Below are 27,867 nucleotides of genomic sequence, written 5' to 3'. Positions count from 1 at the left end.
AGTGTAAGCAGGTAGGTGGTCACTTAAAGTGTTTGGGAGAGTGCTGGTATTGGAGTAGTAGTGGGGTTGAGGTACTAGAATCCAGTCTAATGTAGATTCTGCTCAAGTATTTAAAGCATGTATAAGCTCTGTGATAAGTTGTATGAAACTATGGAGGTTAATGATGGTAGCAGGAGCTTTGGAGGTTAGGTTTTGCCAGTTAATGTTAGTGTCTCCTAGAATAATAGTTTCTTGGGAGATATGGTTAATCCAACACAGGAAATCTTCCAAATGGGGGAATCTTTTGATCTGGGGGAATGTAGATAGCAGCAATGCAGAGTTGTTTATTAGGGTTTATATGAAGGGATGTTATTAGGATTTCCAAACTAGTGAAAGTGGGGACAGGTTTCAGATGAATATTTATTGATAAGGAGTCTCGATAAATTAAGTCTACATCTCCATCTTTTTTATGGGGTCTGTTATTACAAAGAATGTTGTAACCTGGTGGAAGGATTTCAGTGTCGGATATGTGTGTTACGCCAGGTTTCAATTATTGCTACTATGCCTGGTGAATGATGACAAAGCCAGGACTGTAATTCAGTAATTTTGTTGCAGAGGCTTCTTGCATTAATTGTTACAAAATATAAATCATGGGTTTTAGAGGAATGAGTGTTTTTTGGCAAGTTATTTGGACCAGAATTGGCATGGACATCTCCACAGTGAGTTAATGCTAGGAGAAGATGTAGCAGTGTCTGTGGCTGGAGTGTTTTTAGCAAAGATATATGTCAATTGTGTGTTACTTTCAGTTTAGTATTTGTGGGAGAAAGTTGTGGTTTGGCTAGATTTCGGGTATTGCTTACTAATAGTGATGGTGAGATGTTGGAGTAACTAAATTATGTTGTAAATGTGTAGCTAGTGTTGTGGATGTTGGAGGAGATGTATTTAATCTGGAGTGTATGATGGTGGAGAGGGATACTAAGAGTAGTTAAGTAGTAAGGACAAGTGAGATAAATAAGATTCTTAGTAAGTGAGTCATATTGGATTTTAGGGATTGGAGTTGGTTGTATGTGTTAAAATAGGTGGTGGAAAGTGTTGTGTTACAGCAGGGGATGTTGCAGGAGAGGGGAAGAGGTTAATGACATGAGGTATGGTTTTGGTCAAGGTGGCAAGAGGGTGGAGTTACAAGAAATATAAATGTAATGAAAGAGGGCGTGGGTGGGAATGGGAGTAGGGTAAGGGAGCAGACTAAGCCCGTAGCGGGTGGCACCCACCTTCACAAAAAGAAAACTATCTTCATGAGCCAACAAGTAAAGGTAGGAAGAACAACCGTTGTAAATGGCAGAAACTGTTTAAAATACACAAGTGTACATGTGTTAAAAAGACTGGAATATTACAAAGCTCAAAGGGTTGTTAGCATACAAAGTCTGAGTTAGAGAGAATGTCAGAAATTAAACAGAAACAAATGCCATTGAATCTTCTGCATCACAAATGGTACTTAACAGTTGTGCATACTACTGAGGGATGTCTGTGGGACAGAGAGAAAGGGTGTAGTCAGGCAGAGGTTTTTAGTATTTAAAGATGGCGCCACAGCTCAGGGGAGGAATAAGTAAACTCAAGAGGAAGAGGGAGGGAATAGACAGGATTGACAGGGCTGGGGAGCTTGCAATAAAATTATGTTAGGAGAACGAGAGAAGGGAGGTGCTAAGAGCCAGGGCTTGGAGAAAGCTGTGAGAAAACAGATTTGACAGGCTAGGAAACTTACAATAGAATTATGTTAGGAAAACAAGAAAGGGGAGGTTGAACCAGGACTTGGAGAAAGCTGTGAGAAGAGAAAAACAAGCAACCAGCTAGCCCAGGTCAGTACCTAAAGGCGTCTGTTCATCTATCTGAACTCAAAAGCAGATTTAGTAGAGCATCAGGGAAGTAGAATATAAAATAAATACAAAGCTTTGGGATCCACTGAGGAAGGCCCCCTGCAGAGACTAGGTGTGAAGTACAACTTTCTGCCTGGAGTATGCTTGTTTAGTCTGGGTTGTATTATGTGTTATTCCTGCAGTTTATATGATTTCTGTCATATGCTATAGCAACTTAAAATAAGGATCTGTAAAAGAGTTTGTTGTACCGGAGGAGTAGCACTGAATAAAAAAAAATCATACAATTTTAGTAATGCTGGTGTGGCAGTTAATGGTTATTGCTCTTCAGTCTTAGTTTGGGAATGAACAGCAAACGCTTGATGTTGCATTAGCCAGTCCTTCCACTTCAATATTGAAGGACTGGTTACTGCATGCAGTGCCAAATCAACATATGTGCAATTTTATAAAGCTCAAGCTCCTCCATAAGTTTGGTAGTTCCCTTTGCTTTCCTCTCTGCTCCAGATGTTTTTAGCATCTAGATTATTAATTTTTATGTTTGAACATTTCAGAATGATAAGTCTCAATTGATGAAGCTTTTTTTCTGTGTTTTTGCTAGAGGGTAGTAGTTTGTGTTGTTATAGATATTTGTTTAGTAATATGTGAATATCTATTTTTTATCAAATTCAACACCTTACTCTCGGGTTAGGCAGCTAGACCTAATCCTTACTGTGATTATGCAACTGTTATACGATCATTTTTTTTTTTTACCCCTTTCATCAGTTTTTTTTTTCATGGATTCATTTCAGCAGTCCAAGTTACCATTTATTAAGTTCATACATTAGTACTAGGCTAACTGCCCTTGTGGGCAATTTTGAGCCTAGCCAGTAACCCCATGTGAGAATCAAACCCTGTACCTTGTGGCTGTAAGGTAAAACCATTTAACCATTATGCCAACCTCCCACCCCTTGGTGGTACATACATCCTTATTGTGATGTATACAGTTAGTAACTGGCAATTGTAATGGTGTTGTTCATTGTTAGTGTTGTGCTTGTCTGTTGTTATAGTTACTGTTTAAGTGGAAGTCATTGAAAAAGGGTATCTGACTTCAAAAAATGTGGCTGCTGCAGCCACATGATTCTTCCCTATGGCACTCATGATTTCTGTAGTATGCCTGGGGCCAGGCTGCTTGAAACAGGATTGCATGTACAAAGGTGCTGCAAGAGTGCAAAAACAAACTAATTCTGAAGGAAATTCTCCTTTCCCAAGAAGCAAATTGTAGAAAAGGAGGAAAAAAAAGAGTAGGAAGTTAGGAGAGGTGAAGGTTAGTAGCTGGTCAGCCTGTCCCAAACAGTATAGGTCTGAGGTTAACCAGTGAAAATTGTTCCTGTCACCTTCAAGATTTACCCTTTGGGGCCTCCCAGTTGGAAGTTGACCCCTCTCTGAGGAGATGACTGAGCATTTCTTCAGAGGAAGTTGTCAGGGTATGTGTATTCCTGTCCCTGTTCTGCTCTGTCAGTAAAGTCAGTCCAGTGCCCTTCAGACTGTCTTGACAGGGACCAGATGATGTGGGCCTTGATCAAGGCCCATACTGAATTGAGTGCCCTCTTATCCCTCCCTGTTTGCATCTAGGTCGGGCAACGGCCAATCCATCCACTATTTTCCAAGCTCTAGTTTGTGTCAGGAGTTTGGGAACTAAAATATTTCCACTGTAATTTGAAAAGGCACCATTAATTTTAAATACATTATGCAAGCCAGAATTTAAGCCAAGAAATGTTCTTTTGAGCTTAATTATAACACGTGTTGACATTCCTGCTGTCTCATTCTACACATTCTAAGTTAAAAGAAAAGTATGGTCACTCTGCCATGTAGTGTCTTTCCCACACCCCTTACTGTCATTCTGATACCCATCCCAGTGCTCCCCTTCCTACAATTCATCTTTCAGCACTTCATTTCATCTCTCAGTGCAATACCTGGATTTACAACAGGGCTAATGAGGAACCTAAGGGTACCTTGGGGTTTCTGCTGCCCCTCTTCTAGTCAGGGGGTTTATATATGAACTACTCACTTTCCCTGCACCCACCCCCTGCATCCTTTGACACATCAGAGGGCAACTCCCCTCTTTTGACCACACCTCCCCTTAGGGAGAATCATTGAATGCTGTCCCCCCAGGATTTGCACTGCCATCCTTCCTTGGCATTCTTTGTTAGTCAAGCTGCTAATCAAACCCAGATCGACTGTCCCAGAGTTGGGGATCTATTCCTCTGCACCAGTAGAGCAGCTCCCATTTAGTGTTTCTAAGCTGAAGTAGTGTGGGTAATAAGGCTTTCTAGAGACCTGATCATGGCACAGAGGGATAAAGCCTTGACTGCACCTTAGATGACTCAAGTCGAGTGCTGGATGACAAGCAGCTGTGGCTCACCAGTCCTAGGGCTAGACATGGTATGATGATTCCTATTAGACTCATTTCCATTGCAGTTTTGGGGAAGAAAGCAAGGTTCCAGTTCTGGTAGATTATGTCCTCCTCTCACTCAGAATAGCATGTGTGTGCAGGATATTGGTGACATAGGAAATCCCAGTGATGATGCAGATGTGCACATCAGTCAGGAGAGGGGTTAGGACTTAATGTGCCCTCAACCACTGGGATGCCTGCAAGGGCACAAGTAATCATCATAGCTGCTTAAATGAAAGCATTTCTGGATGGCAATTATATCCATACTACACTGGATATATCCCGTGGTCTTGAACCATGGCAGATGTCTCTATGATACCTCATCTGAGTGAGGTAGAGCAGTTGTCCAAACATCCTAGCGTTGATGTCTGCACAGTTACTTCAATGTTCTTCATATTGGTCACTGATGCAGTAGTCTAAGCTGTGTGGGTTATACCTTGCATTAGGATACAGCAGCCGATTAGCTTCCAAAGCTTCAATTCCACACACATAAACCATTAGTCAGCTTGAGCTGAACTGACAAAAAAGACAGGTTTGGACACAAAGCCCTTCAGAGCTTTCCTGCCGCTGAAGTGTGTGCTCCTCTCCAGGTTTTTGAGTATCCACGGTCAGCTTGCACTGTTCCATTGCTGATCAGGTAAGATCTGTTTGAGGAGAGACCTTGCACATTATTATATTTAATGTTTAAACTTAGTTTCATGTTGAAGAGAGTGTTTTAAGCTAGTAATGTGTTTTTATTGACTGTCACGTGACTTGGTTGTACGTTTAAATGGGAGTACACTTTTGTGTTTCACAGTTTAAAAGTTGATTTAAACATTCCAAAAAGGTTTTTTTCCTGTAGAGAAACTGTCTTTAAATTGCATTTTGGGGCTGGTAACATGTATTAGGGTGCTTTTTGCTGTGTTTTTTTGGGGAAAGTGACTTTATACTATTAATATCTTACCGGTTTGTATTGCTTGGTTTCCTCAGGAAAGAAACACCATTTTCAGCTTGACTATTGAGCAAACTACTGGTTTCACAGTCGGTCCTTATTCCAGGCACAAAGAAAAAGAAAAACACCCATTGCGACCACAGCTGGCTAGCAGTTTGCCTCAGCTGCAGATGCGTAACTGCTGTGGCTAAAGCTGGTTGATCAAATCTCATCCTTTTCCCCAAAGCTCCCAGGTGTTGCGGATATGGCTACTCTGGACCGGGATTTAGCCCTGTTCTCTGTGGCTGTTGAGTTCCCTTTCAGTCGGCAAACGCAAGACACTTTTGTTGGTGTTGGGAGAAGGGATGTAGGGAAGGTGGCCCTGCTTAGCCAGAATGTTTTGGCCATTCATGGAGAAGCTGTTGCCTACATTAATAGCCCTGTTTGCCCTAACGATCCTGTCAGAAACTAAAAAACACGTCTTCTCCACCACTCGTTTCAATGGACAAGAGTAGTTTGGCTCAGGGTCTTGTTCAGGCTGTTGCCCCTTCTTATCAGGTGTTACCTAAAAATGAATTCCTCTTTTTCTGGAGGAATGTAATGGGACAGACAGGTTTTTCTCCTTATGTTTGATTCAGACTCTGAGGAGAGCAAGCTGTGTGAACCTCCCTGTCAATGATTAATTTCTTCTGATATGATTTCCGGAATAAACTAGTGTTTTCAGTGGGAGAACAGAGGTTTATCAGTCTCTCAGAAAATATGAATTGTTAACTGGAATTACTCAAACTTCCTCCCATCTCCCCTGCTGCCAGTGCTGTCAGTATCAGAGAATTTTGTCACAGCTTGTGGTTTCCATGGTAACAAGCTTGCTGCACCTAAGAAAGCAGACAGCATGTACAAAGTTCCTCAGTCTTTCAACATCTCTATAAATCGACCCAGCAGCTTTAGTTAATCCAGCTGCCACCAAGCATGTCCATTCTAATTCTTCCCCTGCTGACAAGAATGTTAAGATGGTAGCCAAATCCTTCCACCTGGACACCCATGTGGATCAAAATATGGTATAGATACGCTCTTAATAGAAATATCAACCCTAGAGCGCTCCCATTGCTGGGGAAAAATAACCGTACAAAATTAAAGATTCACCCCATATTGAAGGAGTTGATTAAAACTTGCCAAGACTTGTTTAATTCCCTCAACTTAATTAATGCTTTTCTATTATTTCAGCCCATTCATCTTAACCCACATTTAACACTGAGTGATCAAATGATCAACCTAAGTAGATTCCCATTGGTTAAAGATTTTACCTTATGGGACATACATAGATTTAACAATCTTTCACTTGCAGATATGAGGAATGCCCTCTCCTTACCCAAAAAATACACTATTATTCTGAAGCAACTAAAAGATCTCACTTCATTTTTTCTACATAATCATCCCAGTCTAGAAGATGATTGTAATACTGTAGCAGCCCTACTTCCAAAGTTAGTCAGTAAGAAAAATATGCTCTCGATGGCTTACAAATCTTTCTCCAGTTTGTTACACAAAGAGAATATTGTTTTTGCAGATTATTGGGAGCAACAGAAGGATACCATCTCCCTTCAGCAAAAATTGATGTCAATGAAATATAACATTAAATACTCTCCATTTAAAAAGCTCTGGTATACACAATTTATGATTACTAATAACTTGTACTTAACTCCTGTGCACTTAAATAAATTTAATCCAACTGTTTCTGCTGCATGTCCTTGTTGCTCTTGTCCCAGAGCTGATATTATCCACGTTATGTGGTTTAGTAAATATTCTCACAGTATTTGGTGTTCTCTTAAAGTGAGACTGAACAAAATGGGATATCATAAATCTACTTTAAGCTGGGAAACGGCACTGCTACATATCACAAATTTTAGCTTGACAAACCTTAAACTTATAGTTCTCATTACATTATGTCTCTTAGTAAAGTTCTACATTGTCAAACACTGGACTGACCGTTCCAAACTGTCATGGAAAGGTTTTAAAACTCTTGCAACTAAATACATTACTGCCCAGAAATTGATAATAACTAACTCCTGCAAAAGAAGTATTTACCAAAGAGTATGGGATCTTATATTTTCTCTCTTGATGAATGATTGAACAAATTCTTACACATAACATCTCAATCCCCTAACATATCTCTTATAAGCTTTTTTATAGGTTCATAGGTTCATACTAGGCTATCTGCCCAAGGGCATTTATAAGCCTAGCCCATAGTTATTTGGCTTTCGCCACCCCTTTAGTTTGAATAAAACTATGCCTATTATTTTGCTGTGCCTCTGTCGAGCAGTGACACTGAAGTAATCCCTGGGGTATATCTGCGATCCCCCATCCATTGGTCAAGATTCCTCTTGAACAAGGCCAGCGAGGTGCTCTGCCTCACATGTACCGGGATTTTGTTCCACAGCATAGGGAGTCTCTGGGTGATGAATCTGTCCCTCCAGCATGTTCTATTAATAACCGTGTCAAGGTTTAAGTCTCCCGCCCTTGTGGTTCTGAGGGATCTAGATTTTTTGAGGTGAAGCATATTCATCAAATCAGGGTTTGACATGGCCTTATATGTCAGGCACAGGTCACCTCTGAGCATGAGACTGAATAGAGCTGGAGTTCTTTCAGTCGGGCAGCATAAGACATATTTTTGAGACCCTTTATCCTTTTGGTGAGGAACTTTTGGGGCCTTTCCAGCTGCTGCAGGTGTCTGGTCAGATACATTCGAATGGGGCATTGTACTGAATCATAGGTCTAATGAGTGATGAGTACAGGATGACCTCCCTTGATCTAGATGTGAATCCCTTCATGATCAGGTGGGCAATGTAGAAGGTTTTCCTAACTACTTTAGCAACATGAGTGTCAAGCGAAGGCTACTGTCAACCTGGGTCCCCAGATCCCTGATGACTTCTTCTGTGCTCAGTGGATTGCCACCTATATGGTAGCTAGGGGTAACCTTGTTTTTCCCGAAGGGTATGACTATGCATTTCTTGGCATTTAACTTTAGGCCATGGCTCTGGCACCAGTTATCCGTTTCTGTGAGGCCCTTCTGAAGGATATCTGTGTCAGATGTTTTTCGACTATGGCCCAGTTTGCAGTCATCTGCAAACTTTGTCAGCCATAACCCTCCTGTGTTTGCTTGTACTTCAGAAAAGTAGATGCCGAACAAGAGTGGACCCAGGACTGAGCCCTGTGGGACACCACTTGTGACAGGCTTTGAGTCTGACATGGCTCCAGCAACTCTGACCCTGTGGGTTCTGTCACTTAGCCAGTTTGCAACCCATCTTGTGATGTATGGGTTTACATTCAAGCTGATGAGTTTTTGATGATACCTGAGTGGGTATTGTGTCGAAGGCCTTTGCCAGGTCAAGGTAGGCTGTATGGACTGCCTTTCCTCATCAATGGCCTTGGTGACTGTCTCGAAAAAGTCAACCAAGTTTAAAAGGCATGATCTGCCTTTGACAAAGCCAAACTGGGTTGGATCCAAAGTCTGCAAGTTCCCTATGTCTTTATTTATGAGTTCCATTATGATCCTCTCCATGGCTTTGCAGATAAGGCTTGTCAAGCTAATGGGACGGTAATTTCCAGGGTCGGTGGAGGCACCGCCCTTGTGAAGTGGGACCACACGCCACTCCTTGATCCTGAGGTGAGGCTAAGATTAAACAGCTGTCCTAACTGCGGGTTTAATTCCTCATTGAGTTCATGGAGCACACAGCCGGGGACACCATCCGGTGCCATGGATGCTGTGTTTTTTGCTTTGGAGAGAGCAGTTCTCACCTGGGCGTTGGAGATGTTTGGGGGGCTACAATCCTCTGGTATAGATATCTCTCCTTTGGGGAGAAGTTTGCACTGAACCTGTCAGCCAGTATGTTGGCAATGTGTGTAGGTTCAGTAATCTTCACATCATTTTGAACTAATTCTGAGCATATCTGGGAGTTTCCTCCTAGGTTTCTAACATAGCTAAAGAAGGCCTTATGATTGTCTTTTGAATCATTCTAAACTTGGTATATCCCTTTTTAAGATTTATGTTTAGAAAGGCTAGGGCACTGCAAGACTTTCAGTAGGCCCTAAATGTTATTTGTTGGAATATTTTTTGTGTTGCAAGTCTTGTCTTCTTGTGCCTACTAAATTTTATTTAGGCAACTTAGCCATTTGACTTTATACATGGTTTCATTACTTAGCTAATAAAAGGTAAACTACTTAACTCTATATATAATCTTGATATATACGTAGACTTGCTTATCATAGCAGCAATTTGTACATTGTGTGAATAGTTTTGATATTAGTAGCATTGTTAGATGTATATTATTATTTTGTTTATTTCATATGATATTTGACTTTCCATGTGAGATTTTTGAACTTCTGTCTTATATCTTAAGCTGTGTTGTGTAAAATTCAATAAAATTCTATTTGAAAAAAGAATGTTAAGATGGTACGTTTGGGGGGAGGGAGAATGTATATGCTTCTGCAGCTTTAATTTAGAATGTTGAATTGTCAGGTTCTTAGGTTTAAAGTTTATTCTAACTGTGAAAGTATGAGGAATGTTTTATCTGAAGTTCCTTCCTTTTAGGAAAAGTCTGCTTTGTGTGGTTTCATTTATTCTGTTTCTCAGGTCACTACTTATTGTTTTAAATATGTTTATCTCTGTAGATACCACATCCAGGACTGATCCCCTGGTTCTGTGTTGAAGGGGCTTGCCTGGCTGCATCCTCAGAACCACTTTGAGGATGTAAAATGAGACTTTGAATTCACCTTTGGATAGAGATTTACTTGGACATCCTGCTGTAAGAGGTCATCAAAAATTATGACTGAAATTTATTACTCAAGTCTCTTGCCAGAAAGTGTTATAGTTTTTATGACTTGTTGCTTATTCTGTAATTTTTTTCATGCATTATGTAACATACATATTAGAACTCTCTTCTGTTTTCTATATAATGTATATTCAGCTTAATTGCTTGCTTTTATATTTGCTTATTTTCTTTTATTATATCCACAAATTGTACTCCTGTGTGATCGTCTTAGTAACTGATATTTGTTTATTTCAGTTTGATGACCGGGGTAGTCCACTGGGCATAGTAGAGCCTGTTTTCAGTGAAAGCCTGGGGAGAAAAGCTCCACAGAAATTGACAGTTTTACAGAAAAATTGAAAATCTTTGGTATCATACAAACAATGAGTTATCTGTAAAAGAAGAAAAAAAAACATGTAAATTATACAGTCTTGGAAATATTTACAAAGTATATACGCTATATAAAATTATGTACAAAGAATTCTTGCAGTTGTACAGTCATTGGCATTTTTTTCTTTTGTAGAGAATTAGAATTTTAAGAAGAGGGAGAAAAATGGTTGATTCTTAGTGGAGAAATAGAGTAAGTTTTAAGAGGAGTTTCAGAGTGAAAGAGTGTGAAAGAAGAAATAGATGCAGGAATAGCTGAGCACTGTAGTAAAAAGGTTAAAGGTTGGGTGAAGGTATTTAAGGGAGTTAAGATTGGAGAAGTGATTTGAAATTTGAGTGGCTCTGAATATTTCAAAGGGAGGCAGGAAGTGAGTTCCAGAGTTTAGCTAAGGAGCAGGATAGTAGCAGTTGACCTCTGGGGGTCGATGAATTCTATAGATTTTTAGAAGTTTATGGTTTTCTGATCTGAGTGAGCGGTTGGGAATATAGGGGGTTAAGGAGTTGGAGAGAGAGAGAGAGGGACAACTAGATGGTTTGAATATGAGCTTATGGGCAGTAGTAAGTTTGAGGAAATTGAGGTAGGTAGTAAATTCAAGCCATTGCAGTGAGTGGAGGGAGAGACAGTGATGGGATTAGTTTCCACAGTTAGTAGCAAATTTGCAGATTTTATTATAACAGGTTTCCACATCAGCGGATGTGCAGCGGTAGCATTGTTGCCTCACAGCAAGAGGTTCTCCCGTTCGATTCTTGGCTGGAGTGCCTTCTGTGTGGAGTCTGCATGTCCTCCCGGTGGTTGGGTGGGCGTTCGAAAGACATGCGTAAATGGGCATGCCTTCGTTGAAGGCTGAACATTGAGTTGGCACCTCAGCATTCATCAAAACCTACTGCCAATCATTAGTGGACCGCAGTTCTGCTGTGGCGACCCCTAACCGGGAAAAGCCAAAAGACAACAACATTATAACAGGTTTCCAGTTTGGCCTGTAAGCCAAGCTGAAGATCAATGAACAGGGGAGCACTGTACATAAGAGAGGGTAGAAGGTAAGTGCAGGCTAGGGTTCATCTGGTGGAGGGGGTAAGGTAGCAATTGTGCCTGTACAGGAGACCTAGTTTTTGGTGGTGGTGGGGGTTTGATGTTAGTTTGGATATGGGTATCAAATTTTAGATTTTCATCAGTCATGACACCTAGCAATTAAGTATGTGGTACACTTTCTATGAGGATGTTATTCTGGCTTGTTTTTTTAAAGGAGTTTTTGTCGACAATGGTGTTTTTAGATGGAGAGAAGATCATTAGCTTTTTTTTGGTGGCATTTAAGGTGAGGTCATTACTGTGCATCCATGACTGAGTACTGGAGAAAGCTAACTGACTTTTGTGAAGAAGATTAGAGGGGGTGTCTTCTGAGCAAATGATTGTTGAATTGTCAGCATACTGGATTAGAATGGTATCAGAGATAGACTGGTGAAAGTTATTAATGAAAATGTTAAAGAGAAGGGCACTGAGGACAGAACCCTGGGGTACACTGGTAGGGGTGTGCAGAAAGGAAGAGACTGAGTTTTTCCATTTAACAGCCTGTTGCCTTTCAGACAGGTAACTTATGAACCAAGCTATTGTGGAAGGGGTGAGGTTGAGAGAGGAGAGCTGAGATAAGAGTATAGGGTGGGATACAGTATCACAGGCTTTGGAGAGGTCTAGGAACAGTGTAGATATGATCTTCCCAGAGTCTTGTGCATAGTTGATAGTCAAAGGAGGAGAGGCGGGCAGTGATGTTACTATGACCGGGATGGAATCTGTGCTGTGTAGGGGTTAGGAGGTTATTATGAGTCAGATATGACATAATTTCAGATTGAATACATTTCTCCATGATTTTTAATGGTGGAGAAAGAATGGCTATAGGCCAAAAATTCGAAGTGTCAGTGTTTTTACCCATTTTGGAGTGGAATGATGAAAGCATTGGAGGGGACGTATGATTCTTGGATGGATCTATTTATTATGATAGAGATAGGGAAGGCAATGCTGTCTGTGGATAGTTTGAGGAAGGATGCAGGTAAGTTATCTAGGGCTGAGGAGCATGGTTTAAGTTGAAGGAGGAGTTTTTTTTATTTTACTTGTAGAAACAGGACAGAGGTTGAAAGGGGGGGTATGAGCAGAGGGGTTGGAGCGAGAGGTATGGGGGAGAAGGTGGAGAATAATGGGAGAAGCTGGCAGTAAGTTTAGCTATGGATGCTATGAAACAGGTGTCAAAAAAGAGAGGCTGTTTCTTGATCATTTTAATTTGGGTTTGGGCATGGGTTGTCCTTGTTGCAAGGATGGAGAAGGGAGGAGATAGAGTTCCAGAATTTTCTAGGGTTAGATGAGTGTTCAGATTAAAGCTTGCTGTAGTATGTTTTGGGATCTCTAATGATTAGCTTTTTTACAGTGTTACAGAGTTTTTTAACTTCTGTTAGGACATTAGGTAGTTTATGTTTTTGGTATTGTTTCCACCTTTTATCTCTTAGGTGCATGGTTTGTTTAGTTTCCTTTGATAGGGGAGTGAGAATATTGAGTAGGTTCAGGAAGGTTTCATTAAAGTAATCAATTGCATTATCAAGTGCAAAGTTTTAAGGGGTGACCAATCTGTTACTTTTAGGCAGTCTACGAATATTTGTGGATTAAATTTGGAGAGGTTTTGAGATTGTATATAGTGGTGGTGTTTTTGAAGAGGAAAGGAATGATGGTCAGCAAATACAGGCAGGTGGTCACAGAGTCAGGAACGATTCCAGTATTTGAGATAAGATTGGGATGAGATACTAAGATCCAGTCAATGATGGAGCCAGTGGTTCCATCTTCATGTTGATTTGTAATTATGTTTAAACTGTACTGTGGGGCTTTCCTTCCCAGGCCTTAGCTGAAAATGGGCTCATACCCAGTAGGACATTCCCGGTAAACAAATTTCAAATAAATAATGTAAGAGGAGTAAGCTGATGCAGGGAGTCTGTCATATTTTTCAGCCCTCCACTTCTAAATTTTCCAAGGGAGTCTCTGCTCCTGCCCCTTGTCCAACTTTAAGAAACAAAACAGTCTCAGCAAAATGCTGGCAAGCAGATGTTTTAAAAAATGTCAGGTTCCAAAAAGAAAGCAGGAAACCCCCAAAACAAAGGGCATTTGAATAAGTCAGTATGAGTATGTAAGGGACCTAGTCTTCCCCTCCCATTGTGGCAGTGTATTATCTCTTCCAGAAAGTCTGAATCTCCATTTCTCTCTTTGACAACAGGTTGTTTCAGACAGGGTTACAGATGGCAGTGGGAAGAAATTCACCCTTTCCAAGGAATTATTCCACATCCACCAGACCAAACCCCACTGTTCCCTCCTGTCCTACAGTGCATGTATTCTCAAGATTAAGTAGAAACTGTTCCTCCTTCCCAGTTGGCAGGAGGTTTTTATTCAAAAATCTTCTGTTGCTAAAGAAAGAAATGCCTGGAGACCAGATCTGGGTCTTTCTTTCCTAAACCAGTATGTGATGTGCCCAAGTTCAAAATGCTTTCACTTCACAACCTGTTACCCCTTCTTAGAGTTGTTTGGTAACCTTAGACTTAAAAGATGCTTATCACATTCCTATCCATCCAGACTTCAGACATTTCTTAGGGTTTTGTGTGTCTGGATCTCCGTATCAGTTCACTGCCTTACCCTTTGGGCTATCCACTGCTCCAAGTGTTCACAGTATCTAGCTACAGATCTGATGCCATCTTCATTCCTTCATTAACCTGTGGGTCTTTGTTCCTGTCCTTAGAACCAACATGGCTGTGTCACTAGCTTGAGATTCGAAGCTCAAGCTCCTCCTCCTCCCTAACCATAATGCCTGTTTACCCCAAAATACTTCAGATTGAATTTTTTATCACTATATATCCCCTGTTCACTACAAATAATCAAATAGTAGAGCAGTAAAGAACAACAGGAGCTCAAACAGGAACAAAGGTTCCATGAACATATCCAGCACGTCACTCAAAATATAGGACTGGGGGAAAGTTAATGAAGAGAGATGACACAGATGGAACATTATGGTAAGAAAGTACAGTTTTGTACCTACCATAAATGTAGATGTCCGATAGGTATGCATCTGCAGTCATAACATATGGGTTGTCCTGCCTCAGGCAGCCCTTCGGTCGGCCGGATTCCAAAGTCTGGGTCTGGCCTCGGCTGATGTCGCACTTTCCCCGACGTCAGAGCGTCTGGGGTATAAAAGCATCAGCCGATGCCATTTTCCTCAGTTTTTCTTGCCCCAGATGCCAGGTGCCCTCTAGGAAGGCTAAATTTGGAGAAATGCTGAAAAGTTCCAAACATTTGCAAATTATATACATGTATAAATAAACAAATACACCATAATAGATTCCCCCAGCTAGCTAAAAGAGGGGTACGAACCCTAGGAATACCACAGAGGGGAAGGAGGGAGGGTAATCCTGACTGCAGATGCATACCTATCGGACATCTACATCTATGGTAGCTACAAAACTGTACTATGTCCTTCAAGGATGCATCTGCAGTCATAACATATGGGTAGAATACCATAGCCAATCTGGGGGAGGAGGTACTAAGAAAAGGACTGTGTAGTTAAGATCCCCTGCAGGACTGCAGTAGTGAACCCTGCTCTGGATCTAGAGTATAAAGGTAGATTGTAATGCTTGGCAAATGTATGCACGGAGCTCCAAGTAGCAGCTTCTAAAATGTCCTTGGCAGCCACCCCTCGTAGGAAGGCTGTAGTGGTGGCCGTGGCCCTTGTGGAGTGAAGCCTGATGTTTTCAGGAACTGTCTTTCCATGAAAGGAGTAGCAAAATCGAATGCAATTTCCTATCCATTTTGAAATTGTCTGTTTGGAAATTGCTCTTCCTTGCACCCCAGTTGCATATGCTACAAAAAGTTGGTCAGTTTTTCTGCTAGTTTTTGTTCTGTCCAAGTAGTAGCATAGTTGTCTGTGTATATCCAGGGTGTGCAAAAGTTTTTCCCCTCTATTCTGTGGATTAGGGAAGAACATAGGCAAGTGAATAGCTTGGTTCAAGGATACCCTAGATACCACCTTTGGCATAAAAGTAGGATTGGTTCTTAGTGAAACCCTGTCCTGGTGGAAAATAAGAAAAGGCTGCACTGCCATTAATGCTTGTAACTCAGATACTCTTCTTGCTGAAGTGATTGCCAGAAGGAATGCAGTTTTCCAAGATAGAAACTGTAGATCCGCTGATGCTGCTGGTTCAAAAGGAGGAAGTGTCAGTTTCTCCAGCACAAAGTTGAGATCCCAGGCAGGTAGAGGGGGTCTTCTTGGAGGTTTAATATTTTGATCCCTCTCAGAAATTGTCTGAGGAGAGGGTGCGAGAAGATAGGTGGATCCACATTGTATTCTGCTGAAATTGCTGAAGCATGAATCTTAATGGAAGAATAGGACAGGCCATTGTGGAACAATTCTGCTAAGTATTCTAGGATATTTGTTATGTTTGCCACTGTGACATCTGAGCCTTTTGATGTGCTCCAAATGAGAAATCTCTTCCATTTAGCTGAGTATGTCTTCCTTGTGGAAGGCCTGCAAGCCTCCAGGATAATGTCCTTCACCCTCTGAGATAAAACAGTTTGATTGGGATTTAAGGAATTTTCCAGGCAGATAGCGGCAATGTTTTCAAGTTGGGATGCAGGGTCTTGAAATTGTTCTGCGTCAGAAGAAGAGGCCATAGGGGGAGAGGCCATGATTTTGCCTGAGACATGCTTCTCAATAATGGATACCAGTGTTGTCTTGGCCAGTCCGGAGCTATTAGTATCACTTTTGGCTGTTCCTCCCTGATCTTCAGTAGAAACTTGTACATCAATGGGAGAGGAGGGAAGGCATATACTGTTAGGGCTTTCCAGCTGAAAGAGAGAGAGTCCACCCTCCAAGCTTGTGGGTGGTATGTCCTTGAGCAGAATGTCTTCAGTTGATGGTTGAGTGGGGAGGTGAACAGATCTATCTCCGGCATTCCCCATGTCTTTGCTATGAGTTGGAAGATGTCTGGGTGCAGCATCCATTCGTGTGCATCCATGGTAGTTCTGCTTAAGCTGTCCGCCAGTGCATTTTCTTTCCCTGGCACGAATTGGGACTGTAGTTGGATATTGAGATTCAGGCATAGTTCCCACAGATTCATAGCCATCCGGCACAGAGGGTAAGAATGTGTGCCTCCCTGCTTGTTTATGTACCACATGACCGTGGTGTTGTCTGTCCTTATTAACAGGTGTCCTTGTTGGAGGAAGGGTTTGAATGCCTCGATTGCATGCCTCACTGCCAGCATTTCCTTTTGGTTTATGTGCATGCCTAGCTGTCCTTGAGGCCATAGGCCTTGGATACATTTGCCCTCCATGTGTGCTCCCCATCCTCAGTCTGAGGAGTCCGTGGTGATGGTCTGCCTTGTTTTTGGTTTGTTGAAAGGCAACCCTCTGTTGGACTGGCAGGCCTGAGCCCACCACAAGAATTCCTTTTGAAGGCATGGAATGATTGGTATTATGGTTTCTAAACTGTGACTGTGTTGAGACCATACACTCCTTAGGTACCATTGTAATTTCCTCATATGCAGCCTGGCATGCAGTATTAGAATTATGCAGGATGCCATGTAACCCAGGGCCTGCAGGATTTTCCTTGCAGTAAGCTGAGTTTGTCTTGTCAGAATCATGAAGTAATCTGGAAGTTGTTTTTGTTTTTCTTCTGTGAGAAAAAACATTTGGGTGGTTGTGTCCAGATCTGCACCCAAAAAGGTTATCTTTGGGATGGTACTAGTCTTGACTTTTGGATGTTGACTGTGTATCCCAAGGTCTGTAGCAGGTGTATGGCATAGGCCAAGTCCTTTATCAAATTCTTCTTGTTGTCCGCTTGTATTAGGCAGTCGTCCAGGTACAGGTAAATTTGAATTCCCTGTAGTCTGCAATGTGCAATTACTGATGCCAGGCATTTTGTGAATACTCTGGGCGCAGTAGATAAGCCAAAGGGCAATGCTGAGAATTGATAATGCTCTGATCCTGCAAGAAATCGGAGGTGTCTTCTGCAACTTGGTCAAATAGGGACGTGCAGGTATGCCTCCTTGAGATCTAGAGTCACCAGCCAAGACTCCTTGCCCAACATGGGAAGAAGTGGCTGTAGGGTCAGCATTTTGAATTTTGGTACAATGAGATAAGTGTTCAGTGCGGACAGGTCGAGAATAGGCCTCCATTGATTTTCTTTTCTTGGTACAAAGAATAGTCTGGAGTAAAATCCTTGGCCTTGTTCTGAACAAGGTACCTTTTCTATAGCTTTCATCTGAAGTAAATTGCTGATTTGTCTTAAAGCCTCTGCCCTCTGATTTGGTGGAAGGTTTGGCATTCTGCTTCTTTTTGGCAAAGTGTGGAAGTGGAACCTGTATCCTTTGTCTATTATTTGCAGTGTCCATTTATCCTTTGTAATATAATGCCAGTTTTTTAAGAATAAAGCCAGCTTTCCACCCAATGGTGCTTCCAGTTGATCCCTGGTAGGCGGAATCAGAGTTAAGTCATTGAGCCTGTCCTGGTGTAGTGGTTGTTGTTGTTGCTGTTGCACTACTCCTCTGGTTGGCAGGCTGCCACTGACGGCCTCTGTAGGAGCCCTTCGATTGACCTCTGCCTCTAGGGCACCTGTTCCTGCCTCTCTGGGCTCTGTCCGAGTCTGGAAAGGACCAATTCTTAGTAGGCCAGTTTCTGCTGAATCTCGGTGGTTGAACTTGCAGGAAATCTTTAACTGTTTGCACAGATTTTGCCTTTTCTTCAACCTTTTTTAAGATCTCCTGAGCAGAGGAGCCAAATAAATTTTGTTTCTCCATTGGAGCATCCAGGAGTTTAGCTTTGACATGGTCTGGCAAAGATTGCTCCTTCAGCCAGGCATGCCTACGAATAACTGCCCCAGTCATAGCTGATCTAAATGAAGCCTCCAGTGCATCATAGCCACATTTTAAGAAATGATTACTAACCTGTTGTGAGTTGTGTACCAAATCCTGAAGGGATTTATGGTCTAGGGGTTCAGGAGAAGAAAGTTTTTTATTCAGTTCATCTAACAAATACTCTTGGTACTGCTTGAAAGGTAAGACACCTTTGATCATTATAAGTAAAAAACTAAGAGCTCTCATAAAATCATCCAAGGCAAATTTTGAGAGAAAAATCGCCAAGGACTCTAAAGACAATCATAAGGCCTTCTTTAGCTATGTTAGAAACCTAGGAGGAAACTCCCAGATATACTCAGAATTAGTTCAAAATGATGTGAAAATTACTGAACCTACACACATTGCTAACATACTGGCTGACAGGTTCAGTGCAAACTTCTCCCCCCCAAAAGGAGAGATATCTATTCCAGAGGATTGTAGCCCCCAAACATCTCCAACGCCCAGGTGATAACTGCCCTCACTAAGGCAAAACACAGCATCCATGGGACCGGATGGTGTCCCGGCTGTGTGCTTCATGAACTCAACGAGGAATTAAACCCACAGTTAGGACAGCTGTTTAATCTTAGCCTCACCTCAGGAACTGTGGTCCCACTTCATAAGGGCGGTGCCTCCACAGACCCTGGAAATTAACCGCCCCATTAGCTTGACAAGCCTTATCTGCAAAGCCATGGAGAGGATCATAATGGAACTCATAAATAAAGACATAGGGAACTTGCAGACTTTGGATCCCCCCAGTTTGGCTTTGTCAAAGGCAGATCCTGCCTGAGACAGTCACCAAGGCCATTGATGAGGAAAGGCAGTCCATACAGCCTACCTCGACCTGGCAAAGGCCACACAATACCCCACTCAGGTATCATCGAAAAACTCATCAGCTTGAATGTAAACCCATACATCACAAGATGGGTTGCAAACTGGCTAAGTGACAGAACCCACAGGGTCAGAGTTGCTGGAGCCATGTCAGACTCAAAGCCTGTCACAAGTGGTGTCCCTCAGTCCTGGGTCCACTCTTGTTCGGCATCTACTTTTCTGAAGTACAAGCAAACACAGGAGGGTTATGGTTGACAAAGTTTGCAGATGACTGCAAACATCTGACACAGATATCCTCCAGAAAGGCCTCACAGAAACGGATAACTGGTGCCAGAGCCATGGCCTGAAGTAGCTACCATATAGGTGGCAATCCACTGAGCACAGAAAAAGTCATCAGGGATCTGGGGACCCAAGTTGACAGTAGCCTTTGTTTGACACTCATGTTGCTAAAGTAGTTAGGAAAACACCTGATCATGAAGGGATTCACATCTAGATCAAGGGAGGTCATCGCCCCTGTACTCATCACTCATTAGACCTATGATTGAGTACAATGCCCCGCTCGAATGTATCTGACCAGACACCTGATGCAGCTTGAAAGGCCCCAAAAGTTCCTCACCAAAAGGATAAAGGGTCTCAAAATATGTCTTATGCTGCCCAACTGAAAGAACTCCAGCTCTATTCAGTCTCATACCGCTTGCTCAGAGGTGACCTGTGCCTGACATATAAGGCCATGTCAAACCCAGATTTGATGAATATGCTTCACCTCAAAAATCTAGATCCCTCAGAACCACAAGACTTAAACCTGGTTATAAATAGAACGTGCTGGAGGGACAGATTCATCACCCAGAGACTCCCTATGCTGTGGAACAAAATCCCGGTACATGTGAGGCAGAGCACCTCGCTGGCCTTGTTCAAGAGGAATCTTGACCAATGGATGGGAGATCGCAGATATACCCCAGGGATTACTTCAGTGTCACTGCTTGACAGAGGCACAGAAAAATGATAGGCATACTTTTGCCACATAACTATGGGCTAGGCTTATAAATGCCCTTGGGCAGATAGCCTAGTATGAACCTATGAACCTATGAACTGTATCATATGAAATTGACAGTTTAATGCCCTGACAGAAAGAGTTGCAGAAGTATACACCTTCTTTCCCCATCTCTCTAAAGCTCTAGACTCTCTTTCAGAGGGTAGAGGATTTTTGGCAGTAGCGGCCGCAACCCCTTTAGGGCCCTGAGAAATAGCTTCTGGGTCTGCAGAATGGGCTTTATACTGATGGAAATGAGAATCCGGGACCCTGTAGTATCTGTCAGGTTTGGCAGGGGCCGAAGGAAGAGTATCAGGGGCTGTACTGACATCATTGTACACATCATCAATTACATTCAGAACAGGAGGTATAGCTAAGGGCCTATGCTGAGGCAAATGCAAAAAGGTCCTTAATCTTTTTCTAGAATCAGAGAAATCCTGACCTTGCCATTGAAAATGCTCTCTCATGGAGTGTAGAGTCTCACCAAAGGAAAACTCTTCAGGAGGGGAGGCCGAAGGGATAGATTCCTCAGCATCTGAATCCTCATAAGGCGAGTAAGCCCCTTCCTGGTGGTCTGACAACTCAGATCCATCCATGGAATCATCTAAGGAGTGTGGGTCAGAGGGGTCAGTCCTGGGCCTTTTGTCTGGAGGAGGTTGAGAGGCCCTGTCTGGGTGAGGTTGTGAACCTCTAATTAAGGAAATAAGGTCCTCAGCAAGGCTGAGGATCTGTGAACTAGAGGAAGACCTCTGGGAGGTAGATTTGGCAGGCAAAGCTTTAGAAAGTTTGGCAGCTTTAGCCCTTGAAAAGGCCTTAATGGACATGGAAGCAGGGGGCCTAGCTGCCCCATGTGCAGGAGTAGAAATGTCCAAAGGTATGGTGTCGGACATTTCCTGAACACTGGTTTTGGTAGGAAGTTCTGAAGCCGACTCAGCCGGGGCCTCCCGGGCCTTGGTGGTCGGAAGTATGGTTTCAGAAGAAGGAATCTCCGAGGACTCGGTTTCGGCCGAAACCGAGGCACTCGCGGTAGGCCTAGCCGTGGTTTCAGCCGAAACCGCCGGCCATGAGTGTCAGTCCTTTTCCTTGCGTTTTTTGACCATATACGAAGTCGGAGTCTCCGGCATTTTATAAGCAAAAGCGGCTCCAAAAAATTCCTCTGCAAACTCCGACTGACGTCTAAGAGTTCGTCGGTTGAAGGAAGCACAGGCTAAACAGGCAGATACGTCGTGGTCTGGGCCTAAGCAAGGAAGTCAGTAGGAATGGAAATCCTTATGAGGTATTTGTTTCCTACAAGTTAAACAATTATTTACTTTGTCTGACATCGGCTGAGGCAAGAAAGAGTCCCCAACGGGGTACTTAGCTTTTTTCGAAGTCTTCGGTAGCTGAATTCACTGGATCTGACCGACCGGCACTTGCGAACAGCTTCTGCTTCGGGCACCGTGCGGCAAGAAAGACTGAGGAAAATGGCGTCGGCTGATGCTTTTATACCCCAGATGCTCTGACATCGGGGAAAGTGTGACATCAGCCGAGGCCAGACCCAGACTTTGGAATCCGGGCGACCGAAGGGCTGCCTGAGGCAGGACAACCCATATGTTATGACTGCAGATGCATCCTTGAAGGACATCATGACTTCTTTATCCGATGTCATCTTCATTCGTTAATTAACCTATGGGACAGATTCCCAAGCTACAGGAACCCCATTTGGCCCTCATGGAAGGATATTCCGGAGCACAGCAGAGCCGAAAGAAGACCTATTCCTGGAAATGATGTCCAATTTATAATGAGTAATGAATGTGTGAGGATTAGACCACGTGGCCGCTGCACAAATATCATCAATAGAGACTAGGCCAAAAGGCATGAAACATTGCCCCAGACCTTATAGAGCAAGCCTTAATCTGACCAGGCACAGTGATGTTCTTAGATGAACTACCACACAGCTGGTAGTCTACTTAATGCCGAAAATGTGATGAGACCTTGGGACACAGGTGGACAGTAGTCTCTCCTTTGATAAACACATCACTACAGTGGTCAGGAAATCCTTCTACGTGGCTCAGCTCATCACAAAAGGATTCTCATCCAGAAAAAAAGAGGTCATTGTTCCCCCTCTACTCATCACTCATTAGACCAATTATAGAGTACAACGCCCCTTTTGGTATGTACCTCACAAGACATCTACAACAACTGGAAAGACCACAGAAATACCTCACAAAGAGGATTACTGGCCTCAAACAGATGCCCTATGCAGACCATCTCAAAAAACTACAGCTTTACTCCATCACATATCGCCTACTCAGGGGCGATCTCTGCCTAACATACAAAGCTATGTCAAACCCAGAGCTGTTGGACATGCTCCACTTAAAGAAATCCCAATCCCTCCGAGCTACACGCTTTAGGGACCTAAACCTTGTCACCACAATAAACAGAACATGCTGGAGGGATAGATTCCTGTCCCAGAGACTTCCCATACTCTGGAACAGACTACCCATCTATGTCAAACAGAGCTCCTCATTAGCACTCTTCAAGAAAAATTTTGATGATTGGATGGGAAATGGGAAATTCACCCTGAGGATCACTTCTGTGGCTCTGCTCGACAGGGGCACAGGAAAATAATTTTCTTGGGTGGCGAAAGCCAGGGTACATTTTTTGGCTAGGCTTGTATGGGCCAGAGACTTCCCATACTCTGGAAAAGACTACCTATCTATGTCAAACAGAGCTCCTCATTAGCACTCTTCAAGAAAAATCTTGATGATTGGATGGGAAATGGCAAATTCACCCCGGGGATCACTTCTGTGGCTCTGCTCGACAGGGGCACAGGAAAATTATTTTCTTGGGTGGCGAAAGCCAGGGTACATTTTTTGGCTAGGCTTGTATGGGCCCTAGGGCCGATAACCTAGTATCTACCTATGAACCTATGAAGAATAAACAAAAGAAATACAGTCTTTTAACCATCTCGCCAAACAAATCTTAGTAATTGCTTTACCAGCTGTAGTTCCAGTCATTCTTGGTTAGGAGAGCTCTGGAAGGTTTGAAGACCTACCAGTGTCTGAGCTTAAGATGGAATGCATAAAGACTCTTCTCTCAAGCTTTTGCAGCAGTGTGTTGTGTATTCTTCTGTAACTTTGATTATGTGGAAACACTGGTTAAGACTGCAGGCTTATGTGTGTTCCTGCTCAGGGTGATGAGGCTAAAATTTAGCATCAGCACGTAGATCACTGTTGCATTAGCCCAAGCTTTTTGGGTCTTGCCCTTCACTGGCCAGTTTATCAGAGCTTTGGGTGGTGTCTCTTGCACTCCATCGGCAAGGAACACCATCTAAAAGGTATTTGGAGCATAAAAAGCTAGAGCTTTTTTGCAGCTAAAGTGCTTTGATGGGCCCTGTGATCCTGTCATTCTGCAAGTGATCCTTCAAGTGCTGAGCAGGTAAATCTCCATTGGGGAAACCTTCATATTTTTAAACATAATTCATAAAAAAAACATTTTTTGGTGTCAGAATTTTGTATGTATACCAGGAAGCAAAATGTGGACTGTATTTGAACTTGTAAGGGAATTTATTTTGGTGTTTGTAAACCTTGTGATTAAACATTTTTATTTGGATTAAAAGTTTACTTGAATTTTAAACTTTTGTATTTGGGACAGGGTATTGTGCTTGTGGGAGACTCTGTGACTTAACTCAGAACTGGTAGATTGCCTTGACTGAAGTCACTGTTGCAGTATTCCTGACATATGAGTTGTCACCACTAACGTCTGGCCAGGGTAAAAGCTTTACCTTGCCTAAGTCATATGACCTCAGCTCGTACGTACGAGTGTGGATCCCCAGACTATCTCACCACCTGCTTGAATGCATATCTTGCATCTGTTGGACTGTTTGCTGTTTGGTTTTTGGTGCTTTTACTTCAGTCATTTATCCAGATAAGTGTCTAATGGGGAAACCTTGCATATCTTTTGATACTTTATTGAACGTTGATGTCTGATAGGAGGGGTAAGTGCACTTGTGGCAGGCAGATTCAGTACAAGGGCATGCATACTAAGTGTCTTTTTTGCATACACCCGGAACACCGTTACAAATTTTGCTCTGTCATTTGTTCCAAAATCACTTAGGTCTAAGCTTTTCTACTCTACACATTTCTTGAGATACAGCATTACAGCATCTTAAATGTCTAGTGGCTGATTCCACATCCTCAGATGTCCTTGTACAGATGAACAAAAAAAAATTAATAGATGCATTGAATGGATATGCAGTCCAATTTTTGACTCCAGCATACCCGGTGATGTTACAGAACCCGCGGTATTTTAGGCTACTTTTCAGTACCTGAGACCCATTTGGAGGCTGGTATGGCTCCTGAGGCTTTGCAGTCTGCTGATGCATATGAGGAACCGTGTCTCATCATTTCAGAAGGACCACATGGCATCCTCAAATTTTAGTTATGGAAGAAATCCCAAGCTCTCTAATAGAAGTCAGGCATGGTTCCAATCCTCCATGTCTCATCCAGGTGGATGTCATGCCTAGAGAGAGAGAAAAAACATGAGACTAAGCATGTGGCCTCCCCCTCAGCAGCTAGACAGGAGTGGATGGACTTCGCTCAAGGGTTGTTCAAAGCTGTTATGTCTTTCAAACATCCCTCCTTCGAGTCTCAGCAATCCCAGGCTACTCCTTTTAAATCTATCATGGTTTCCAATTCCTCTGATGAGGAGCAGGACTATGACTGACCATTCTCTGGACTGTTCCTCTCAGCTGCATTCTGCAGGGCAGATATCTTCTGATGATGGGAACTCCCTCTCGTATGATTCCCCTGTTGATGCAGCTTCTTTTGCGGAGACTACACAGAACATGATTAAACACTTTGGAATTTCCCTCGGATCTCTGATGTTCTGAAGAGGTATTACACCCCTTTTGGAGATGGTTGCCCTTGCCCTTTCGTCAGTCCCACCTATCCTTGAGGCTTTCCAGCACACTTTTCCATCTACCTCTTCTGCACCTGATTCTCAACCACTAGCTCCTAAGAGACCAGGCAGGTTTTACAAGGTCCCTGATTACCTTTAAATATCTATATAAGAGCTCTGTGGAAGACCCATCCCTCCCCCTGTACTCAGCTGAATTACCCCTCTTTCTCAAAGGCTTTTGCTCTACCTGGCCTGGTGGGAAGCTATTACCATAGGCAGGTGGGCATCCTACATAAGGTAAACATGTTAACCATTATGCCAACCTCCCACCACATCATCTGGGATGGCTATGCTATGTCTTGGGAAAACATTCTCCCTTTGGGAGACATGCCACTATCTCCTCAAAACCAAACATCCCTTCTGATTCTCATTATTCCAGCCCTCTTGAATCAGGGTACTACTGAGCAAGCCCCAAAAGAATTCTTGGAAAAAGGGTTTTATTCCAGGATTTTTCTAGTCCCAAGAAAAGGGCCGTAGAGACCCATCCTAGACCTGGCTATGCTGGACCCTTACCTGAAGGTACCATCTTTCGAAATGCTCTCACGTCAAACTTTTCAACATTTCATCTTCCCACAGGCTTTCTTAGTGTCATTAGATCTGAAGGACGGCTACCTACACATTCACATCCATCCCACTTGCAGGAGATTCCTCAGGTTTTTCTCTACCTCCTCACATTTTCAGTTTACTGCTCTGTCTTTTGGTCTCTACAGAGCCCCAAGTTTGTTCACAGAGTGCCCAGAACCTGTAGTAGCTTTCTGTTGCACTCAATGAATTCATATATTTTTTTTTTACCTGGGCAATCTTCTGATGTAGACTCTTTGCCCATAAATACTTCTTCAGCATCTTTAATTCATCTTCTTTTGACAGGTCTGGGTTTCACTATAATCTACAAAAAAAAAATCACACATCGTTCCTACACAGAGCCTGGTGTTTCTGAGATGCAGACTGAACACAGAGAAGGCATGCCTTCCTTCCCCAGGAGAAGGTTATCCGTCTGTCCAGTTACTTCCAAGACCTCTCCTTTGCAACCCATTGCTCAGCAAGGGAGATACTAAGGACTTAGGGATTCATGGCAGCCACCATTTCCATGCTTCCCCGGCAGGCCTCCACATGAGGAAAATCCAGTGGGACATGAAGTCTGTGCTGTCCGAGCACTGCCACCCCTTGGACACACTGATTCCCCCACTCCCTTGTCTCAAGAAGGACCTTAATTGATAGAAAGGACAGGTTATCCTCAACCCAGGGTTACCTTTCACACAGGCACCTTGAGCAAGGTATTGGGGGCATGGACAGGATTATTCCGAATGCAGGGGAAATGGCAACCCCATTTCCTCAAAGAGCACATCAGCTTGAAAGAAATGAGGGTTCTTCTGCAAGCTGTTTGGATTTTTACCCACCAGAACCACTCCAAGTGTACACAGACAACACCACACTCATGTAGTACATAAACCGGGAGGCACTACGTCTTACCAACTATGCAGGTTAGCACAGGAGGCATAGAATTTGGCAACACAAATGAAGGTCACACTCACAGCCACATATATCCTTTCTAATGACAATGTGAATCCCCATGAGTGGACTTTGAACAGAGAGCTCTCCCACAATATCACGTTGCAGTGTGGCACTCCTCAGATAGACCCCTTTGCTTCACCAAGCAACCATCAGCTCCCACAGCCTGGAGTACAGATGCTTTCTCTTTCCAGTGGAGAGGGAACTTTCTCTGTGCCTTCCCTCCTCTGCCTCTTCCAAAAATTTTTCAAGGTATAAGAGGAAATGCCCAAACTCCTCTTACTGGCTCCATTATCAGTTTCTTCTGCTATTTCACCTGTCAAGAGGAAATTGCAGGAGAATTCCTCTACAGCCAGACTTGATAATTCAACAAAAAGGATTTCTTCTCCACCCAAATCTTCCATCCCTCAGCCTGATCCTGTGCATGTTAGGAAATCACTCGAAGATATCTCTTCTCTGAAGAGGAAGTACAAGTTATACAAGAGGCTAGGAGACACACTACTAGAAAATCTTGCAAGGCAAAGCAGTAAAGGTGTTCCTTCTGGTGCTGCAAACATAGTCAGGCTCTACTTTTAGCACAGGTCCCTAATGTATTGCAATACCTCTGCAAACTGTGATTAGGCTTATGCTACTCGTCTATAAAAGTTCACTTCATTTCCCGGCTCCCTTTTAGCCCTCCATTCATGGCTAGGCCAGAGGTCAAGCTTTTCCTCAGGGGAGTTTTGCCTTTTAACTCACCCCCCCAAGAAACCCACATCTTCTCCTTGGAATCTTATGTTAGAAAAGATGGATGTTCTTCGTGTTTCACTGCTGCAGTCATCACCTGTGGGTTATCCCTGCTGTGGTAGCCCTCAGCCTGCCCGAATACCAGAGTCAATGTTTTTCTGTGTCAGCTGCTGTCACTTGCTGCCTGATGTCAGGTCGTCAGTGCTATACAGGAAGGCAGCCGATGCCATTACATTAGTCTTTCTTGCCGTGGAGCCCATAGCAGAAGCAGTTCGAAAGTGTGCCGGTCGGTCGGTACCAGAGTTTGAATTACAGCTGAAAAAGTCTAAAGCTAAGTACCCTGTTGGGGATCCTTTTTTCTTGCAGTAACCGATGTCCGAAAAAGTTAACAATTGTCTCGCCTGTGGAAAACAAATACCACACCAAGACTTCCATTCATACTGCGTCACTTGTTTAGGCCCAGTCCACAACGTCCCCCGTTGCTGGTTCTGTGCCCTCTTTAATGCAAGAACCATTCATCATAGAGCTCTTTTTGTAGCTGGCTA

The sequence above is a fragment of the Protopterus annectens genome, chromosome 6.part0, assembly GCF_019279795.1.
Source record: "Protopterus annectens isolate FY-2018-M chromosome 6.part0, PAN1.0, whole genome shotgun sequence".
Lineage (NCBI taxonomy): Eukaryota > Metazoa > Chordata > Ceratodontiformes > Protopteridae > Protopterus > Protopterus annectens.
Note: the sequence above shows the minus strand (reverse complement) of the source record.